General features: G+C 49.4%; 1 protein-coding gene, 1 long non-coding RNA gene and 2 other non-coding genes across 4 annotated transcripts in view; 2 read left to right on the top strand and 2 right to left on the bottom strand.

The window, feature by feature from the left end:
* Positions 1–8,703, bottom strand: part of GPD2 (glycerol-3-phosphate dehydrogenase 2) — a 48,148-nt gene extending 39,445 nt beyond the window's left edge. Inside the window, exon 1 of the mRNA XM_085067216.1 lies at positions 8,568–8,703. The gene's annotated coding sequence lies outside the window, so the exon portion shown is untranslated. The remainder of the gene's footprint in view (positions 1–8,567) is intronic.
* Positions 8,704–8,893: 190 nt separating this feature from the next.
* Positions 8,894–11,997, top strand: LOC146434977 (uncharacterized). The gene is made up of 3 exons (XR_014853566.1): positions 8,894–9,205; positions 10,281–10,392; positions 11,151–11,997. It is a non-coding gene; the product is annotated as an uncharacterized LOC146434977 (long non-coding RNA).
* A 3,822-nt stretch (positions 11,998–15,819) lies between these two features.
* TRNAG-GCC (transfer RNA glycine (anticodon GCC)) lies at positions 15,820–15,890 on the top strand. Its single transcript has one exon. It is a non-coding gene; the product is annotated as a tRNA-Gly (tRNA).
* A 205-nt stretch (positions 15,891–16,095) lies between these two features.
* TRNAA-CGC (transfer RNA alanine (anticodon CGC)) lies at positions 16,096–16,167 on the bottom strand. Its single transcript has one exon. It is a non-coding gene; the product is annotated as a tRNA-Ala (tRNA).
* Positions 16,168–19,293: the final 3,126 nt, after the last annotated feature.

Raw genomic sequence — 19,293 nt, 5'->3', positions numbered from 1 at the left:
CACACCCCTTGTTCAGCAGCAAAGGAGTAGCTTTGAGAGCCTGAAACCCTCCAAGCGCCTGTGCTGGAACACAACATGTCTGCAACCCAGGGAGCTGAAAAGGAACAAATTAGCATCTTCCAAGGAGCCGTCTCACACGTCTGCAGAGATGCTGGCTTGCAGGAAAACAAAGAGAAGTGTGCCCTTTCCATGGTGAACAAGCTCAGGAAGAAGGGTGATGGCTGAAGCACAAATCCTTGTTCATGCCTGTTCAGAACCAGGGCTCCTGCAAGCACAGCCAACACCATCCCTGCTTCTTGTCCCCTGGCCTAGACCTCTCCCAAGACTTCACTGGGGATACCAGGGACACACCTGCCAGAGTTGCACCTTTCTTTTTCATGGAATTTGAGCATAAGGTACACAAACCACTGACTAAAAGGCTCCATGACTGTCAGCTACACCAGCTTGCTTTAAAAATGCAGTTTCCCAGACAGCTCTGAAAGTAATTTATTTTTGTTTTTCAAGGAAGAAAATCATGATCCTGGCCGCAAGTTCTACTAGGCCTTTTAAACAAGCATTTTATCAACACTTCTAAAAAAAAAAAAAAACAATGCCAAACCCCAACCCCCTTAGTTTTTAAAACTGAAGAAATAATGTCGCTATTTGATATTCATGTCTTTAGTTTGGGATTACAAAAACATTACTGCATCAGCTTGGGGCTGCTCCCTCTTGTCCTGTCCCTTGTTCCCTGGGAGCAGAGCCTGACCCCACCTGGCTGCACCCTCCTGTCAGGTCTGCTGGGAGCCCAACAAGCTCCTCTACCAATTCAGGCCATAAATATTCCTCCATGTAGATAAATAAAAGACAGTCAGGCTTCAGTAGTTCATTAATTCCTGCTCACAGCAAGTCAGGGACACCGTGCCAGGCATGCCCACAGTGGGCACAGAGGTGCAGGCACACGAGGAATAGGGTTAGGATCGCTCCCAGCAGGAGCTGACTCTGTCTCACTGCAGATACAGCCATGCTGAGGTGACATTACAGGTGCTACAGGAACAGCCTTCCCACTTTCATCATGCAGGCAACATCTGTAACTCCCAGGAAGGGGCTTGGTGCCCACTGTCCAGGAGGATTTGTGGCCTCAGCTGTGGGGAAGGGGCTCATGCTGCTTGCCCAGCCCTGGGAGCGTGTGGCATTAGCTCTCCTCTGAGCTGAGAGCCGATTACAGGCAATTCTCCCGAGAAAGGAACTCTCCCAGGAGACCAGCTGCTCAAATTGCCACATCAATCTTGCTCACCATCCCTAAGAGAAGCTTATTCAGGGAGAGAAAGGAAAATAGGGTTTAGCATAAGCCACACCAGCACAAAGCCAGACAGGCATTCCAACCCACCAGACAGTGCTTTTACACCTGGAACAGCTCAATTGCATCCCGGGAACCACGAGCCCACGTTTGTGAGGTCTGAGCAGATGTGTTTGGATGGGGCTGGATGAGCTGGGGGCAATGCAGGGCTGCAGGTGGGCAGAGCAAGGCAGGCTGGCACCACCCCAGCACCACCGTGCCAGCCTGCCCGGGCTCTGCCAGGGCACGGCACATCTCTGGCTTCTTCCTGCAAGGAGCAGCACTGCAGGCAGGAAATGGCACACAAGGTCTCCTCTGGATAGGAGGACGACTTGAACACTGCCTCAGCGGCCACAAAGCCAGAGGGAAATTAGAGGCTCTGAACAGATACTCGTGGGTTTTTCCTCCAGCTCTGCCCCAGACGGTGCAGAAGGCTGCTGCCAGCTCCAAGCAGGATCCACCCGAGCACACATGAAAGGGGAAGGAATGCAGTCCATGTGGCTCCCATGAAGGCTGCACAAGGGAAGAGCCCACACTCACAAATCCCTTCTCTTCTGTGAGCAGGTACTGAAACCTGCCTCTCTTCCAAGCTGAGATCAATAGCTTGTGATGGAAACGGAGTTTTATTTTAATGAAAATTATAATAGCAACCAGCATGAGAAGCACTACAGTCAGAAATATGTCATCTTTCCATCACACAAATATTCTGAGTCACCTTTAAAAGTGGCTCAGAGTGTTTTAGCGCTGTCAGTGCCATCTGACAGTAGATCTGCATGTTAAGCCTTACCCTGGGTTTCAACAGAAGCCATAAATGGCACCTTTGGACTCATGGCCTCACGTGGAGGGTGGGCTGAGGTCCCTGACAGGCTCTAGAACAAGCTGTGGCAGGAGCAGAAACCCTTGACTGGCATTGGAAGAGTCAGAAGCATGTCACGAGGAGTAGTGACTGCATAAAGTGATCTGTGTGAGGAGTTCAATAACCCCAGGGAATAGTTCCCAGGGAACAGCTGAGCACTGGTAAAGACTTAGAGGGACATTAGCTCAAACTACTCTTAAAGGATCCGTGATAAGAAGAAACAGACTTTAAACTTGAAAGGACATAAAGGGGTGGGGAGAGTAGTCTACAGAAAATAGAAACTACACAAAAGATTTGTCAGTACAAGTTCCTGCTTTCGATTTCCAAAAGTTAATACAAACCCTAGTCACAGTAGGAGCTGCTCTCTCCTTGGTGCATTCCTTAACCAGCTCAGTCACACTCACTTGGACTCCAGCAACATGCAATAGTCACTTCCAGAGGAGTGTCCCACTCCAAAGCCAGGCTGGTGACCAGAGGTCCCCCGTGACCCTCCCCAGGCATCAGACCCTGGAGCTGCAGCGTCACGGGTGAGAGCTCCACTCCAGCAATTAATGCATTCTTCATACTGCTTCACTTTCAGCCCCCTGTTTCAAACCCCAAAGCCTGCAAAGCACCACATACACCCTGGTTTTTAAAGAAGTGATTTCAACACCCATCCTCAGGAGATGCTCCTGAGCAGTGTGTCCTACACGACAAACCTCTGCCACCTGCAGCCCTCGTGAGGCTGACATAGCTCCAGGGAGTGACCTGCCTTCCTTCCTTCCCGCATTGCCCTGCCTAGCGAGCTGCCAGACTATTGTCTGGGTGTTATTTGGAGTTGTGCAACCCACTCCCACCAGAGGCAGAAGGTGACTGAAAGGGAAGTGCCACAATCCCAGGGTTTCTCTACTCAGGTGCTTTCTAATCACAAAGATATGGGGCTGGACCTGAGCAGCTCACAGACAAAGTTGGGGGAAAAGAATGAAAGAAATAAAGGAAGGGGAATGGTGGGGAATTCAGCCCCAGAGCCGTGAGATAGAGCCTGAAGCAGGATGAGTATTCCAGCAGAAGTGCAGGGACAGATGGATGGAGGCTGCGGAGCTGTGCCGCAGCAGCGTGAGCCACCCCGCGCTGCCATCAGACACGGCTCGGAGACGCACAACCCGGCAAACTGGGAGGAGAAACCCAATCTGTTATGTTGTGTACCCGTGTGCTTTGCGAGGCCATTACCATGGAATCCGGGTGCTTCGCATTCCATCGCAAACGAACACATCTAATAAAGTGAGTCACTCCATGCAAGGCTTAAAAATAGAAAACTTATAATCATCTCCACTACAGTTTGCATAACTTGCCATTGGCACAGGAGTGCTGCCTAATTCCTTCCTTCCCAAAGCTCCTCAGGTAAGTTTGGGATGCTGAGAGGCCCAGACTGATGTCCCTCCGGGCTGAGCTGAGAGTCTGCACTGCTGCCTCTCCAAACAGCTACTCTCATTCCTCTCACAGGACTGCTCAGAAGGTGGCCGCGGTGAGAGCAGCAGTGAGACCTCAGTGAGGTTCTGACTGGGGGTGCTTCCAGCCTGTACAGCTGTACTGGTTTGTTACTGTCAGTTTCAGGGTGTGTCAACGCAGGAAGTGGCTAACAAGAAAAAGGGGATATAACCAGAAAATAGCCCAATTAGCACCCTCTCAAGCAGCTCATCTACCGGCTGTCTCTCGTTTGCCTTTGAGGAGAGTGGTTAATGTTACATAGGATGTCAGGCCAGAGTGACTGAAGCAGCTGAAAACGAAATGACTAAAGCTTCAACCAACCAAAGGTGGAGATGCTTTCCCAGCAAGGCAGAGATCTCTGGTGAGGAGCAACACAGCCCAGGGAGGAGCTCCAGCTCCCAAACACTGGTGGCACAGCACGGCAGCATCCACCCCCCAGATACCCTCCTGGAGCCTCCCATGGTCACTCTGGGCTCTCAAACACAAGTTAGGGCACTGCAATTACAGTTATTATCCAAGAACTACCTCTCCAACCAAGCACAGCAACATAACCCATGACATCCAGACAGCTCACAGGGTCACGGCTCCCCTCAGCCACTGTCACCCCACAGATCTGTAATTCTGCACACAGAATGTAAACTCCCAATCCCCCCCGGCCACCCTGTGCCGGTAAGGGGAAGCCAAGCAGCACTTTACCATATGGGGAAAGTCCTTCCCACGCTCCAGTACAGGCAACCAGCTCGGCTCTCATGCCCAAAAGTGGTTGCAGCACTTGTCAGGCACAAAAATAAAGGAGAAACAAAGCAGAAAATAGGCATCCTATCCTCATTCCTCCTCTTGGTCCCACTGCTTCCAACTCCTTCATCTGCCTTCTGTGCTCAGACAGCAGGATATTCCCACCCTGCATTAGGTGACAACACAACTGCTGTAAACTCCATCCTACAATGAACAAACTTCTTTGGCTCCTTTTTTGAGTGTCTGCATTTTAGCCTGACCACTTCTTTTTCTTCTGTTTCATTACCCTTTCACAACCAAAAAAAATGTTACAGATGATGAGGGGAAAAGTCTGATGTGTAAATCCTTCTGGGGATTTCAATAGCAACAGTCTTGCCAGAAAGAGCAGCATGTGTCTGGGAATGAGGCAACACTACAGACAGGGATGGCTGTAATCCCAAGGACTGTACCTGAGGACTAACAGGAATACAAAGAAACACACATGTCAATAGGTATTTCGAGCTTTCCTACCATACAAACATCACAATATATTTACCAAGTTCTAGATAAAAGTATTTCAATTCCCTCCTGTCCTACTGAAAGGGGTGGGAAGCCTTGTTTCCAGCCGGATCACTGACTAATGTGTGCAGGATGATTTCCATACTTTTGTGTTCTTGTGCCAACATTGTTTTAGCTTAAACAGGTCAAATAATTATTCTTGCTTTTGCTGTTGGTGGGGGCTAATATCAGCCATAAACCACACACACAATACAAAGACTATAAGCCAATCACTGTCATTAGAAGGAAATGCTCGTCTTAGATACAGTTAATTTATAACTGTTCCCCCTTTTTTCAGATATTCTCCAAACCCCTCATTTTTGATGCAGATCTTTGAACAGACAGTCTACAAGTTCAGCTCGATCCTAATGCTGCACTTCATCCACGGTTTTCCTTCCCCTCCCTAGTCAAACACTCAAGGAGTAAGGATTAGAAAACAAGGTGTTTTGCTTTTTACAAGACTGGACATATACCTGCACACACAAACAAGAACCTGCTCAAAAATTAGCTACAAATTAGGTGAATACCTAGGTGTGGCAAGGAAGTAGCCTAGTTTTATATCCTGGGATAGAGATTGAGACCTGATAGCACATGCAAATGTAATCCTGGAGGAGGAGCCTGTGTTCAGAATCATTCTGAAATCAGAATCAACGCTGGGTTTGACAAACAGTTTGCGAAGCAAGTAAAAACAATCCAGTCCAAGCTTTGGATTCCATCCAGAGTATCTGGTTGTGATTCAGGGTGAGTTCCCCTGGAAACCCCTTGGAGACAGAGCTACACATCCACTCAGGAGCCTGGCTCAGAGAGAGCCACTCAGGGATATGGAATGTTTCCAAAATCAATACTGTGATGCTGTGGAAGAGGTTTGATTACAAACTGTCCGTTCATTACGTAACAAAAGCTCTTTCCTAAAGAGAAGCTTTTGGAAGAAACAGGCTCCATCTACATCACCAACAGCTAATCAGTGGAGCCCTACAGCCTAACAGCTGCTGCTGCAAACAGCTCTGTGATCTCTGTGCTCCACACCGTTTACTCCAAGTGGCTCCAATGTGGGCCACAAACCCCCATGGAGCAGTGAAGTGCAGGAATCCTTCCTTCCTTAAAGGGTGGTCTTCCACTTCTTTTTCACTTGCTTCAGCTTTGTTTTTATTTCACAGAATCAATGAGGTTGGAAAAGCCCTCCAGGACCAGGGAGTCCAAGCTGTGCATGATCCTCTCCTTGTCCCCAGCCCAGAGCACTGAGTGCCACAGCCAGGAATTCCTTGGACACCTGCAGGGATAGAAACTCCAAACCTCCCCGGGGAGCTCCTTCCAAGGCCTGACCACCCTTTCCAGGAAGGAATTCCTCCTGACGTCCAACCAGGTGGGTGGCAGGGACAGCACTCAGCACCCTCGTGCTCATGTCCTGCGCTCCCATCAGCTGCAGGAGCACACCCACAATGACACAGCTAATACCTGGAAAAATACAGTTTCAAACTGCACCTGGGAGGCCAAGAACATGCAGTAGATTAGTTAATCTATACAACCAGACTATCAGAGCTCTGGTTGACACTGAGGGCACACAGACCATAAAAAGGCAAAATAACTCACCAAGTCCTCTTTGCCAGTGCACACTCAAACAAGAACCAGGGCACAAGGAAGCTGTTGCTTAACTGAGAGCTACTTGGAAATGCCAAGCCCTCTTTTGAAACCATCAACTGTCAGTGGAAGGTGAAAGACACAACTGCAAACTGACAGCAGAAAAAGCACATTTCTTTTAAACATTTGCTAAAGCTTGCAGAGATTTGAGTGGAGACAAAGCAGGCAGCAGCAAGGAACCTGTAGGAGCTGTCCTTTGGAAAACTGCTCTGCATGAATGGCCTCTACACTGACCACATCCAGCCAGCTTCCTAAATTCCTGTTGGTGACAGTCAGCAGGAAAACAAGGATCTCCAGAGAAAATACTACATTCTGCAGCAAGGTCTAACTCACAAAGTTGTTGTTATTATTACTGTGTTCCTGTGCACATACATAATTAAGCAAAACAAAGTGTAAATCCATACATATACAACCAAAGTAATGCTACAAATTAGGTACAAGGGGTGTGAATAATTTTTCATGCACACTTGTGCCTACTCAAAACTTCCATCCAACTTTAAGTAAATTGGTGATTGCCTAACATTAAAATGGATAATATTCTGGCTATTGCTATTGAAGGGGCAATGCTGAACTTTGCTTTAGATACTAACCCAGAAAGATCCTGAAATATTAGACCAAGTCTTTACTGGCTAACAGGCACTGCTCATCACTAAAAATTCCTGAAGAACTGTAACCGTGAATAAGTGGGGAAAGAAGAAGGTAGAAAGGAGCAGGGAAGAGAAGAAAATGGAACTCCTTTGGAGTAGAGCAGAGCCCCTAGTTCCCAGCAGAGGTGAAAGGAGCTGCTTCCAGCACACCTGTACTACCTGTTTGCAGTAAACAGCAGAGGAAGTCAAGCAGGGAGTAAATCCGTCTGATTTAAACCCAAGCTCTCCACACACACATTTACGTCTCTGCCTGTAGTATCAGGCTTACAAACGTTTACTGATTGCTTTGTAGAGATAAGAACTCAGGGAAGTTTAGGACTCTTTACACAGGTATGCTCTCACCCAGCAATGGTCCCATGAGTACGTTCAGTGCAAATAATAACTTACTTTCATTTTACAAAGTCCACTGTAACTACAGCTATGCTATTTTTTACCCAGAGTTCCTTTTTTAAAAATAATTTGAGATGCTGTTTCTATCAGCTTCATCCAAGAAAGAAAATATAGCTAACGAGCTCTGCAACCCCCTTGTTATATATAGACACATAGAGACACTCATGCAGCTGTCCTGGACAGGGAGACACTGGGGCTGGACTGCTCCCTTTGGGACTTTATCAGGGAGCACAGGGACAACCACCCGCACTCGGGACAGCTGCCAGGGGCTCTGCACCACTTCTGTAAAACTGCCACACTCTCCTTTTTTTGGTACATTCATTTCCCATCCAAAGGCTTGAACAAAACAAGGGGAAGAGGCTGGGAGCGCTTGGTAGTGAAAGCTGCTGTGTATGATCATAGAATCCCAGAATGGTTTAGGTTGGAAGAGACCTTAAATGCCACCCCATTCCACCCCAGCCATGGCAGGGACACATTCCACTGTCCCAGGTTGCTCCAAGCCCTGTCCAGCCTGGCCTGGGACACTGCCAGGGATCCAGGGGCAGCCACAGCTTCTCTGGGCATCTGTGCCAGGGCCTGCCCACCCTCACAGGGAAGGATTTCTTCCCAACATCCCATCGACCCGTGCTGTTCTTGAGCCTCACACATGGAATGATAAAATGCCAGAATGGTTTGGGTGGGCAGAGATCCCAAAGATGCTCCAGTGCCACCCCTGCCATGGCAGGGACACTGTCCACTGTCCCAGACTGCTCCGAGCCCTGTCCAGCCTGGCCTGGAACACTCCAGGGATCCAGGGACAGCTGCTCTGGGCAACAGGGTAACATCTGGAGCAGAGGCAGCCAGGATGCGTTTGACACACATCGATAAAAAAAGGCGCCTGCAGTGTTCATGGCGCGGCGGCCGCTGTCCGGCCGGCCCCGCTCCCTCCATCCCACCGCGGCCCCGAGCCCCCCGCGCACACGGAAACCCCAAAGGCACTTACTGCGGAGCCCGGGCAGCCCGCGTCCCTCTGCGGGCTGCTCGCCGGCCGGCGGGAGGAGAAGAGGGGAGGGCGGCTCTCTCCCCGCCCGCCCTCCGCCTGCAGCAGCCAGCCAGGCTCCCCCGAGCTCCGCCTCGAACACCGCCGGCACCTCCCCACCCTGCCCTCCGCCCGGGGCCGCGGCCGTCCCGCCGAAGGCCGCGGGAGTCCCGCCGATGCGACCTGGGCCCGCGGGGCGGGGCCCAGTGCGGCCTCCTCATCCCCGGGCTTGCGTGACGGGGGTCGCCGCCCATGGCCGCCCCTCCCCGGGCCTGCGCCGGTGGCGGTACCGGAGGCCTCCGGCCCACGCGTGGGGACCGGCTCCACTGCCTGCGCAGCTGATCGGCTGTTCAGCTGTCTGGGTGTCATTTCAAGTCAGTAAACAACTGCAAGGGTTGGATTTCATGAGTTTTGCGAAGTCAGTGATATTCAGCCCACCGGTGATGAGAGAAGTGTTTATCCCAGGCACATCAGTGCTCTTAAAAGGGGTGAAGATCTCCAGTGACAACTGGAATTGGTAGGCACTCCGGCTTAGAAACCATCAACTGAAGAGAAAGAATTGAAAATAAAAGGAAAAAGACCAGAAAATGCTTCATTGTTTTGTAAGGATATGGTTTTAGGGTGTGTGTTTTTGGAGAGCATGAGAAAAGAAGAAGAATAATTGGGATAGAGAAAAAAATGGGATTTAAGTGCAGTTTGTGGTGCAGTTAAATGGGATTTAAGTGCATGAAATTATTCAGTCATGAATAATTTCAGCATGATCAAACACACACAAGTTGTGGATGTGAATGCCTGTCCCACATACATGTTCTAACATTGTGCTAGATGTTGTAGTTTCTTCCATCTCTAACTAATATTTGTCAGAACTGGAGAATCCCCTGTCCTCCCACCCCTCACACTGCTTGTCTACCCAGATGTGGCTGCACTGTCACATTAATAGATGATAATTTTTGATTGACCCAGGGCAGTTTATGAGTGCAGAATGTATCTACATCCAGTTTCCAAGGGAACATTTTCTGCACCCTAGCACTGCAGTGTCTCATTAGCTCTATAAAACCAGCAAAATATTGAAGGGGTAGAAAAGAAGTGTATTGTACTACTCTCCTCATAAATGGAAAGTGAAAACTTCGTAAGGATCACATTTCCTAAGCAATCTCCCTTTCTCCACACCTTCCCAGTGCAGCTGCCAATAGACAGGGATGGGCTGTTCTCTTCCCTCCTTTAGGCTTCTGTTCAACTACCACTGACTTTTTATCTTAGTTACTGATTGTTGAAGGTTGGGCTTCATAAGTTTGAAGAGTGAAAGTTTTACAAGGTTAAGCAAAAAAATGAGATGCCTGAAAGTATTGCAAAATTCATCCCTCTCGAGTCTGTTTTTTATTTAATGCCTGGATGAAAATATTACCTCCAAAGTCTCAGTGCATGTGGCTTGGTCCCTGGGACACCTGCCAAGACAGGAGTTTTAGATGCCCGAAATCATGTGCTCAGCAGGTGTAAATTGTGTGCAGGGAGAGTTCACCTTTTGTCCTCAGCCCCAGAGGCAGTTTCTCTTCATTAGCAAGGGAAGATGGGGAAAAAGATTATCATCGTTTCCTGACTGCATGCCAAAGTTATGTATCATAAGAAGAAAATCTGTTCATATGTTCACAAATATGTTTTCTCCTAATCTGTCTTCAGGAAAATGTCTTTGTGAGGAGCAAGGGGTGGTGGCAGTCGCAGGAGAGCTGAGACAAAGGGACAGAAACAGATGCAGAATTTCTCTGCTGGGATTTTTCCAGCAGGATCCATGGTAGGTCCTGCCGTTTCAAAATCCAAGTACTTAGTCATGGCTGTGATTAGATATTTAAATTGTCCCCACCTCGGGCTGCAGGTGTCAGGTATCACTCCAAGCACAGCCCTGTGGCTTCCCATCGAATGCTCAGTTTACTGCTGAACCAGGGTGTGTTGCTGGTGTTCAGATATTTCCTCTACACTGCAACAGATAAATCCATCCACCATGTTCGTGTGTCTGAGAGAGAGAAGTGGCTCGTTTTTCTATTAAAACTGCAGTCATGTGTTATCATCATAATTATGGCTGCTTGTTTGCTGTCCTGTTGAGATCCCATCATCAGGTCTGAGCCACGGAAACAAATGCAAAAATAGCAGTTTTAAAAGAATAAGGTCATGGGTCACGTTATTTGTAGCAGAACAAACACCATAATTAATTGGCCTCTCCCTGCAATGGCAGCACAGGAGGGAATGGAAGGAAGGGATGTGGAGTATCCATGATTTTCTGGGGCAAACAGCTGAGCTAGGTCTGATGGACAACGTGAATTCCATTGGTAAAGAAAAGAAGAAGGACAGTATCTTTTAAAAAGCAAGACTGCTTGGACTAGTCAAGAGTAGTTATTTTCTCTTTAAATGTTTGAGTAGGTTAGTTGTGGCTGGAAATATGAAAAAAATCTATTAAATGTATTTTCTCTACATGTGCTGGAGTAGGAGACTGTATTCAGCAAATGGTAGGAAAAAGGCTCTTCGGATTCTGAGCTGAATTATTTTTTCTCTCAGACAATGACAGATGAAAACCAGCCGTGGTGAATGTACATGACTGCTGTTTATCCAGGTATTTTCTCCATTGAGTTGATTAGGAAAAGCTTAGAAAACCTGTCCAAGGACATACAGAATGTATTTGAAATTCCCAGCCTGGTATCCTGTAATGAATAAATCCAGGGTTTGAGTCTCCTGTTTGCTTCCAAAGCCCATTTCCCTGGCATTGCCTGCCTGATTACTTTCTTTTGGGACCATTTGAACAGTACCTGGGATGAACATTTTCAGGGTGTCCATGTATTTATAAGGAGCTTACAGATTGCCAGGAACATCATCAATAGTTGTGTTGGGAAAATTTATTTTAAATAACCACATATATCATTGTCAATTTGGTTTCAGTGACCTTTTGTGATCCAGAACTGTTCCACTGAACAAAAAAAAAAAAGGATATTGGAAAATCCCTACGTTTCTACCTTGCTGATATGTGAAACAATTGAGATTCCTGGATGTGAGTGGTTTCTCTCTGTGTCCCAAGCCCATGTAAGGGATATCTTCCCTCCATCTTCCTGCAGCACCATTTTGACCACACCAGCCTTCTTGTACCTTCCCCGGAATTTCAGATTATGCCTTTTCATCTACAGAAATATTTCTCCCTGCAGATTTAAATAATTAATTGGGACGTGCCTAGTGGGTCTTGAGCTAAACTTCAGAGAAGCAGCAGATATGTGTGACCAAGTGACCTTTTGCTGTCCTGCTCGTCCCCGCGCGCTCGCTGTGCTCAAAGGGACGCTGTCAAAATTGCTAGGCCTTAAAACTTTAACCTGCACTGACAAGTTGTTCTACATTATAAGTCTTCCCTAAAAGATTACCACGATTGTTTTGTTTGTTTTGTTCCAAGCATCTTTGCTGAAGGCTCCACAATACGGATTCATTTGTCCTTTTGGGTAGGTGGATATTTTTAAATGCCCGGCTTATTCCGTGACCTGTTAAAATCGAGTTGATGTGCGTGTGCTCCACTCAGGGGAGAACTCGCTGAGGATGGAGTGATTTCTCTGCACTCTGGGAGGAGAGACAGGAACACGCTTGGGAAGCCTTTATGGAGAAGCTTTGAGAAGCCATTTTGAAAGGCCTCTTGTTATCTTCAGCGTTTTGGAAGTCTCCCTGGTGATAGAAAGTGTTAGGTATGTGTTTGTGAGATGTGTTGGTTCTTACAAAGAGGTTTGCTGTATTTCAGGCTTTGTCTCTAAGATCTCCATTTACAGAGTCACAGAATCACAGAGGCTGGAAAAGGCCTCCAAGATCATCGAGTCCAACCTCTGACCAGTCCCCAACTTGTCCCCAGCCCAGAGCACTGAGTGCCACGTCCAGTCCTTCCTTGGACATCTCCTGGGTTGGAGATGCCACCACCTCGCTGGGCAGCCCCTTCCAATGCCTGACCACTCTTCTGTGAAGAAATTCTTCCTGAATTTCTAAAAATTTTCAACTAAATTTTCAACCTGAGCCTCCCCTGGCCCAGCCTGAGGCTGTTTCCTCTCCTCCTGTCCCTGTTCCCTGGGAGCACAGCCTGACACCCCCACTGTCCCCTCCTGTCAGGAGGTGTGCAGAGCCACAAGGTCCCCCAGAGCCTCCTTTGCTCCAGGCTGAGCTCTTTCCCAGCTCCCTCAGCCTCTCCTTGTAGGACTTAGGTGATATAACACAGCTCCACGTGAGGAGGTGGATCAGAGCCAAGGTACAGCTGTACCATCACTTTCCCATTTTGATATGGCAGGACAAAGATTGATTCAACTCCCATTTTATATGGGGTGACTGCACAGCTGCTGTCCCGCCACGTGACACAGGAACACGTGTCCATGCCAGCTTGGCAGGAGGGAAGGAATGATATCCACTGGCCACACCCCAGGTAAGCCACACCTGCACTTTTACTTTTTAATCAGCTTGATTTGAGCTCATTTACTGCTGCCTATCAACCCTGCCTTGTTGCTATCACAGTGCACGCACTGGACTTTGCTGCATGTGGCCCTGAGCTACAGCATCCTCCTCAGACGCACACAGCAGTGTCAGCAGAAACAGCTGAAGCTCCTGGGCTCTGCTCTGTCAAGCCTCAGCCATGGGCAGAGACACCTTCCATCAGACCAGGCTGCTCCAAGCCCTGTCCAGCCTGGCCTTGGACACTACCAGGGATGCAGGGGCAGCCACAGCTTCTCTGGGCAGCCTGTGCCAGGGCCTCACCACACTCACAGGGATTTCTTCCAAATATCCAACCTAAATTTCCCCTCTGTCAGTGTGAAGCCATTCCCCCTTGTCCTCTCACTACAGTTCCTGATGAAGAGTGCCTCTCTGTACACCCCTTCAGAGGCTGGGAGGGGCTGGGAGGTCACTCCAGAGCCTTCTCTTCTCCACACTGAGCAGCCCTCACTTTCTCAGGCTCACAGGAGAGGCCCTCCAGTCCCCTTTCCAACTTTGTTACCTCCTCTGGACATGCTTTGACAGTGGCACATCTGTTGGGGGCACACAGAACAGATCCTTTGGCACTGAAGGTTGGCAGGGAACATTTTCCCAGCCATTGTGACAATTAAGACAAGGAACCTGGTAAAACTCCTTATCTTGCTGGAGCAGGATGCTGATTCTTACTCAGCTGAACTGATCCTGTGTGATTTTCACTGGTTCTAAGGCTCTGGACCACCATTTCTAATATTGCAGGTCTCAGTTTCTCCTCCATTCAGCACTCTCCTGCTCACAGTCAGTTGTGAGGGAAGCCAAGTGTGAGCCTGGGTCACACAGCTTGGGAAAGGTTCCCAGAGCACGTTCTGGAGTGACATTTGGGCCCCAGGGAGGCCTGTGAGTTGCCAAACGCCTCCTGCTTGACAGAGTTCCATGCAGGACGTCATCCAACACCCCCAGATGTTCTGGGCAGATGCAAAACACAATCTAATAGACATGAGAAGCTGTTCTCTGAGTTACTGACTGGGAGTGCAAGGACAGGTTCCATTTCTGCTCTGGGAATGAGTGGGTCTCGCCTGCAGTGCAGTGTGTCACGGTGGTGACCCTGTGCAATAATTCCCCAAGGAGTGGCGCAAGCAGCGTGTTCTGCTCTGCTCTGAGCTGCCCCAGAGAGCAGGGGGCACTTGGGGACAGGGGTCAGAGGTGGCCTTGGCAGCACTCAGTGAACCATTGGACCTGATGATCTCAGAGGGCTTTTCCAACCTAAACCATCCTGCGAGTCTGTGATTCCATGACTCCCTCTGAGGACACGCTGCTGGGTCCCGTGTGGCTGTGCACAGATGTTGCCAGATGTTCCCTGCCCGGCAGACCCTCAGCTCACCAGGAGTGACAGGAGGTGAGATAATAAAAGTGGGGGTAAACTTCCTCATTCCTCTGGCAGGCTTCCAGATGCAGTAAAATGGGGGATCAGAGGCTTCTCAGTAAGAATATCTTTTGCCTAAGTGCTTAGGGGTTTCTGGTCCTGGGCTTGTCTGAGAAGACAGTTTTTCTAGGCTGACTAATGAAACCATAAGCAATAGCCTAAATAATAGTTATTACTTACAGTTTTTACTATGTCACCTGCCGGTGGAAGCCGAGAAGGAAAGGGAACTGTGCTGGGTTGTTACCTTGTGTTGTTCATGTACAGCCAAACACAGGAAGCTGCAACATGACTTGCAGCCGGAGTGCTGTTGGTTGAGCAAGGAAACGCCTGCTCCCTACCTCTGCAGGGCTGTTGGTGTTAGGTGTTCCTCCTGCCTGGGCGGTGTTCTCAAGCACAGTCACTCTTTTTGTACATAAATCTCCGTGTTCCCTTGACGTGAAACCCTTGTTGCAGCTTTCCCTTGGACTCTTTGTCTCGTGCTTGGCTGCTCGTGGGAGTGTGTCCAAGACAAACTGAGCGTCAGGAGTGTGCATCATGCATTTTGGGACACAGCATTGCTACATCACAGCACGGGCAACAACTCACTATTGACATCTCATCACCACACACGGGCAGAGTGCTGGAACATCACCATGTCACCTGGCAAATCTGTGAATCATTGTGAGCACACTGATGATTCCTTTGTGGATCAAAGGACTTTGCCTCCCCTGGCAAAGTCCTCCCAGGACAGCAAAGGAACAAAAATACACATTTGTGACTTGGTCTGAAAGCTTTTAAATGTAAGGAACGATCACAGAACCATTTAGGTTGGAAAAGACTGCTAAGATCAACTCCAGCCATAGTGCTAGGTGTAAGGAATCTTGGAAGCCTTCACCTGTAGTCTCTTGAAGCTCTTCCAATTAAATAACTCCTCACTATTCGAGGAATAATATTTGTTTATCCCTGATACAAACAGAATGCTTAGAAAAGAAAGGAGTTTTCAAAGAATATGCTGAGGAAAAAAAAAGTTTTAAAAATTATTAATGAAATAATGATTAGTCAAATCTTGTGTCTGTGAGAGATGAACAAGACTAATGGTCAGACCAGACTCTGGGGGGTGTATGAGGGGTGCATTATACACTTTTCCAGGTGTTTTTTAATCCTTTAGAGGAAAAATGTATAACGGGCATTGCTAACTTTTTAAACTTTTTTCCCCTGGAAATAATGGCTCGAAAGTGCTGCCTGAGCGCGTGGGACTGAAAAACAGGATAAAGCGGGTGGGTTTGGTGACATCGGTGACATCGGGTGAGCGACTTGGGCGAGGGGAGGGCGAGATAGTCCGAGCGCGCATTGGTGGTTCAGTGGTAGAATTCTCGCCTGCCACGCGGGAGGCCCGGGTTCGATTCCCGGCCAATGCAGCTCCTTTTGCCGGCTCCTCAGCCGTCGCGTTTTGAGGCCGCAACGCTTTGATTTTTCCCCGCGGGGCTCCCGGGCGGGAAGAAGCGGCGCCAGGACTGCCAGGCGGGTCGTGCCGGCGGCGGGGTTTCGGCCCTTCCCGGCGGAACCGGCGGCCGCGCGGGGAGACGGAAAAAAAAAAAGAAATAGAAACAAAAATGAAGCGCCTGGAGATGCCGGGGATTGAACCCGGGACCTCACACATGCGAAGCGCGCGCTCTACCACTGAGCTACATCCCCGGCTGCGAAGGGCTCGCGCCGGGCGCCCCCAAATGGAGGGCGAGCAGGCCGGGGCTGCTCCTCGCCCGTCCCGTCAGGGCCTGAGCCGCACACCTCCCTCTGCCGGCACCGCCCCGGCCCGCCGCGCTGGGACACCGGCACGGATAACGGCAGCGGGACACGGGCACGGCTCGTCGGGAGCGGACACGGGCACGGATAACGGCACTGGCACACGGGCATGGATCCGAGAGCGGACACGGACACGGGTCATCGGCAGCGGCATCGCCCCGTCCGTTCCGTGCGCGGGAGCAGCAGGAAAGCCTCGGGCCCGGGGCAGCCGCGGTGCTGATCCCTCACCCCGGCGGTCCCCAGCCGAGGTCCGGAGCTGGCAGGTCTGGAGCCCTGCTGCCGAACGGAGAGGAACCAAACACGTTCTTCCCTCCGCGTATTCCCAGCAAAACTAGCAACGTCCCTCAGCTTTACCGGGGCTGCCTGCTGGTGCTGTTTGCAGAGCCCGAGCAGCATCTCCATGGTAGCGCTGGGTTCTTCGGTGTGCTCCTGAGCTGTCCCACAGCGTCACAGAGCCTTGGGACGGTGTAAAACCTCAAAGCCCATCCTAGTCCACCCCCTGCCATAGCAGGGACACCTTCCACTGTCCCAGGCTGCTCCAAGCCCTGTCCAACCTGGCCTGGGACACTTCAGGGATCCAGAGGCAGCCACAGCTTCTCTGGACACCTGTGCCAGGGCCTGCCCACTGCACAGGGAAGGATACGGGTACTACCGGAGCATATTTAATTTATACTCCCACAAGCAGCAGTCCTGGTCCCTCAGGACCCTTCCCCACCCAGCTGTTCCCATTTTGACATCCATAACCTTGGCCACTCAGATTTTTCCATCCTGTTAGGAAACCGCATTTACAGCTTGGCTTTCTTCAACCAGATTTTAAGAAGCTGCTTTCTGGGAGTTACTGGATCTGTTTTTCCTAATCGACATCCAAACTCTTTGGTTTCTGTCTATCCTAAGGCGCAGAGCAGCCATAGCTCCTCACTAGGCCAAGCCAAGGGCGCTGGGAAAGGTTAATACCGACCCTGCAATAAAAACACAGAGCAATTTAAAACCTTCTTTTCGGGTTTTTCACCTTTTGTTTACCTTCCTGTAGACTTCAGAATAGCTGAAAATGAATAATACAGATATTGCTATGCTATTATGGATTTCTCAGTTGTGATAGACAGTCTCCCAGTTGTGAAACTTCCTGTTCAGGAGGTGGATGGAGGCAGAGCACATTCTGGCTGGTGAGAGGAGCAGCTCCACATCCAAAGCCTATCAGCAAGTATTTAATTAATGTCCCTATGGAAGCAATACAAGTGCTGCCTATATGAAAATGAAACAAGGCTTCTCTTCCAGCCTGGACTAAATATCCTCCAGATCATGTCCCTGTGGAAGCAATACAAGTGCTGCCTATATGAAAATGAAAAAAGGCTTCTCTTCCAGCCTGGACTAAATATCCTCCAGATCATCACCTACCAAATACAAAATAAATTGAATTATTCAGGCAAGACACAACATAAGGATCTGTGGGAGAAAATAAGGTGCCTTACAGTGAGATGTAAAGGAAAATAAAATGCCTACGGATGGCTATGATTTCCGGGGTGGAAGCCCCAGCCCCACCAGAGCTGCATGATCATAAACAGGAGGGAGCAGGATGGGCCCTGTCCTGCTCCCAGCACACGCACATCCCTGATCCTTCCCACCATGGCACATCCCTGATCCTTCCCACCACGGCCCAGCTGGCCAGAGCCAGCCCTTGCTTCCAGGAAACACTTTGTCATCTTGTTTCAATGCTGCTGGATGCCAGCACAAGCTCCACATTCAGCTGCCTCCAAGAACTACATTCACCTCTTTGTGTTTGGGTTTCTGTGCTGACATCAGGGAAAAACAATGTCACTCTGTTATCTGGCAGCTCCTCCGCATTCCTTGGTGGGATTAACTCATTCCTGGTACCTCGGGAACCTCACGCCTTTCAGGGAGGCCTCCCCTGGCCCCGGGGATGAGCTTTTCTTTGATCTGCTCAAGTTTCTGCGTTTTTCGTCAATTCTCGTCAGATACACGCGTAAACTCACTCGCTGTTTTCCACAACAACTCTTCTCCAAGCTGGTGGAGCCCGACTAGAGCTCTGTTTTAAAGTTCCCAGATTGCATGGGAATGGGGATCCCAGCAGGGTTCTGAAGAGACAGATGGGCACGTCCATGTTTCCTTCTACTACAGCTTTCTACCGCTGCACTTGTTCCCAGGATTAAATGTTTACACTTGAAATTCCTTCTTAAAACCAGTGCTCATTCGGTAGAACCCAGCAGCAAAGCCCAGTGGTGTAAAACAAACAGATTAAGAGGATTCATGTGCTGGATGCAGCCCGGCCTGGAGCAGTGACAGAGCTGCAGGTCTCTGCTCCCAGGTGTGTCTGACAACTCCGTGTAACACCTGAGCCCGTGACAGTGGCACCAGCCATTTATAGTTAAATACATAAACTTATTTTCCTTCAATCATATGACCATATCATCCATTTGTTTGGGATATCCAAATGAGTGGGTGCAAAATTCCAGCCTTAATTCCAGCCTCTTCGCCTGGAGAAAAGGAGGCTCAGGGGGACCTTCTGGCATCTCCTGACAGGAGAGGACAGCCAGGGGGATTTGGGATCTGCTCCCAGGGAACAGGGACAGGAGGAGAGGGAATGGTCTCAGACTGGGCCAGGGGAGGCTCAGGTTGGACATCAGCAGGAATTTCCCCGTGGAAAGGGTGGTCAGGCCTTGGAATTGCCCAGGGAGGTTTGGATTCCCCATCCCTGCAGGTGTCCAAGGAATTCCTGGAGGTGACACTCAGTGCTCTGGGCTGGGGACAAGGTGGGCATTGGGCATAGCTTGGACTCCATGGTCCTGGAGGGATTTTCCAGCCTCATTGATCCTGGGATCTTGTATGATGATTTATCCTTTATTGAGCATTCCTGTTCTCCTTCAAAAAATATTCCTGTTGGAGATCAGGAAAACTGTGAAGTGACAAATATCAGAGTTAGTGTGTTCAAACAACACTTAAGTACTTAATGCTGCATAAACATGCCACTTACCCAACCATTCCATGTAAGAAATGTATTAG

Source organism: Lichenostomus cassidix, chromosome 7, assembly GCF_008360975.1.
Source record: "Lichenostomus cassidix isolate B80296 chromosome 7, HeHo_3.0, whole genome shotgun sequence".
In the NCBI taxonomy this organism is placed as follows: domain Eukaryota; kingdom Metazoa; phylum Chordata; class Aves; order Passeriformes; family Meliphagidae; genus Lichenostomus; species Lichenostomus cassidix.
Note: the sequence above shows the minus strand (reverse complement) of the source record. Positions and strands in the feature narration are given on the sequence as shown.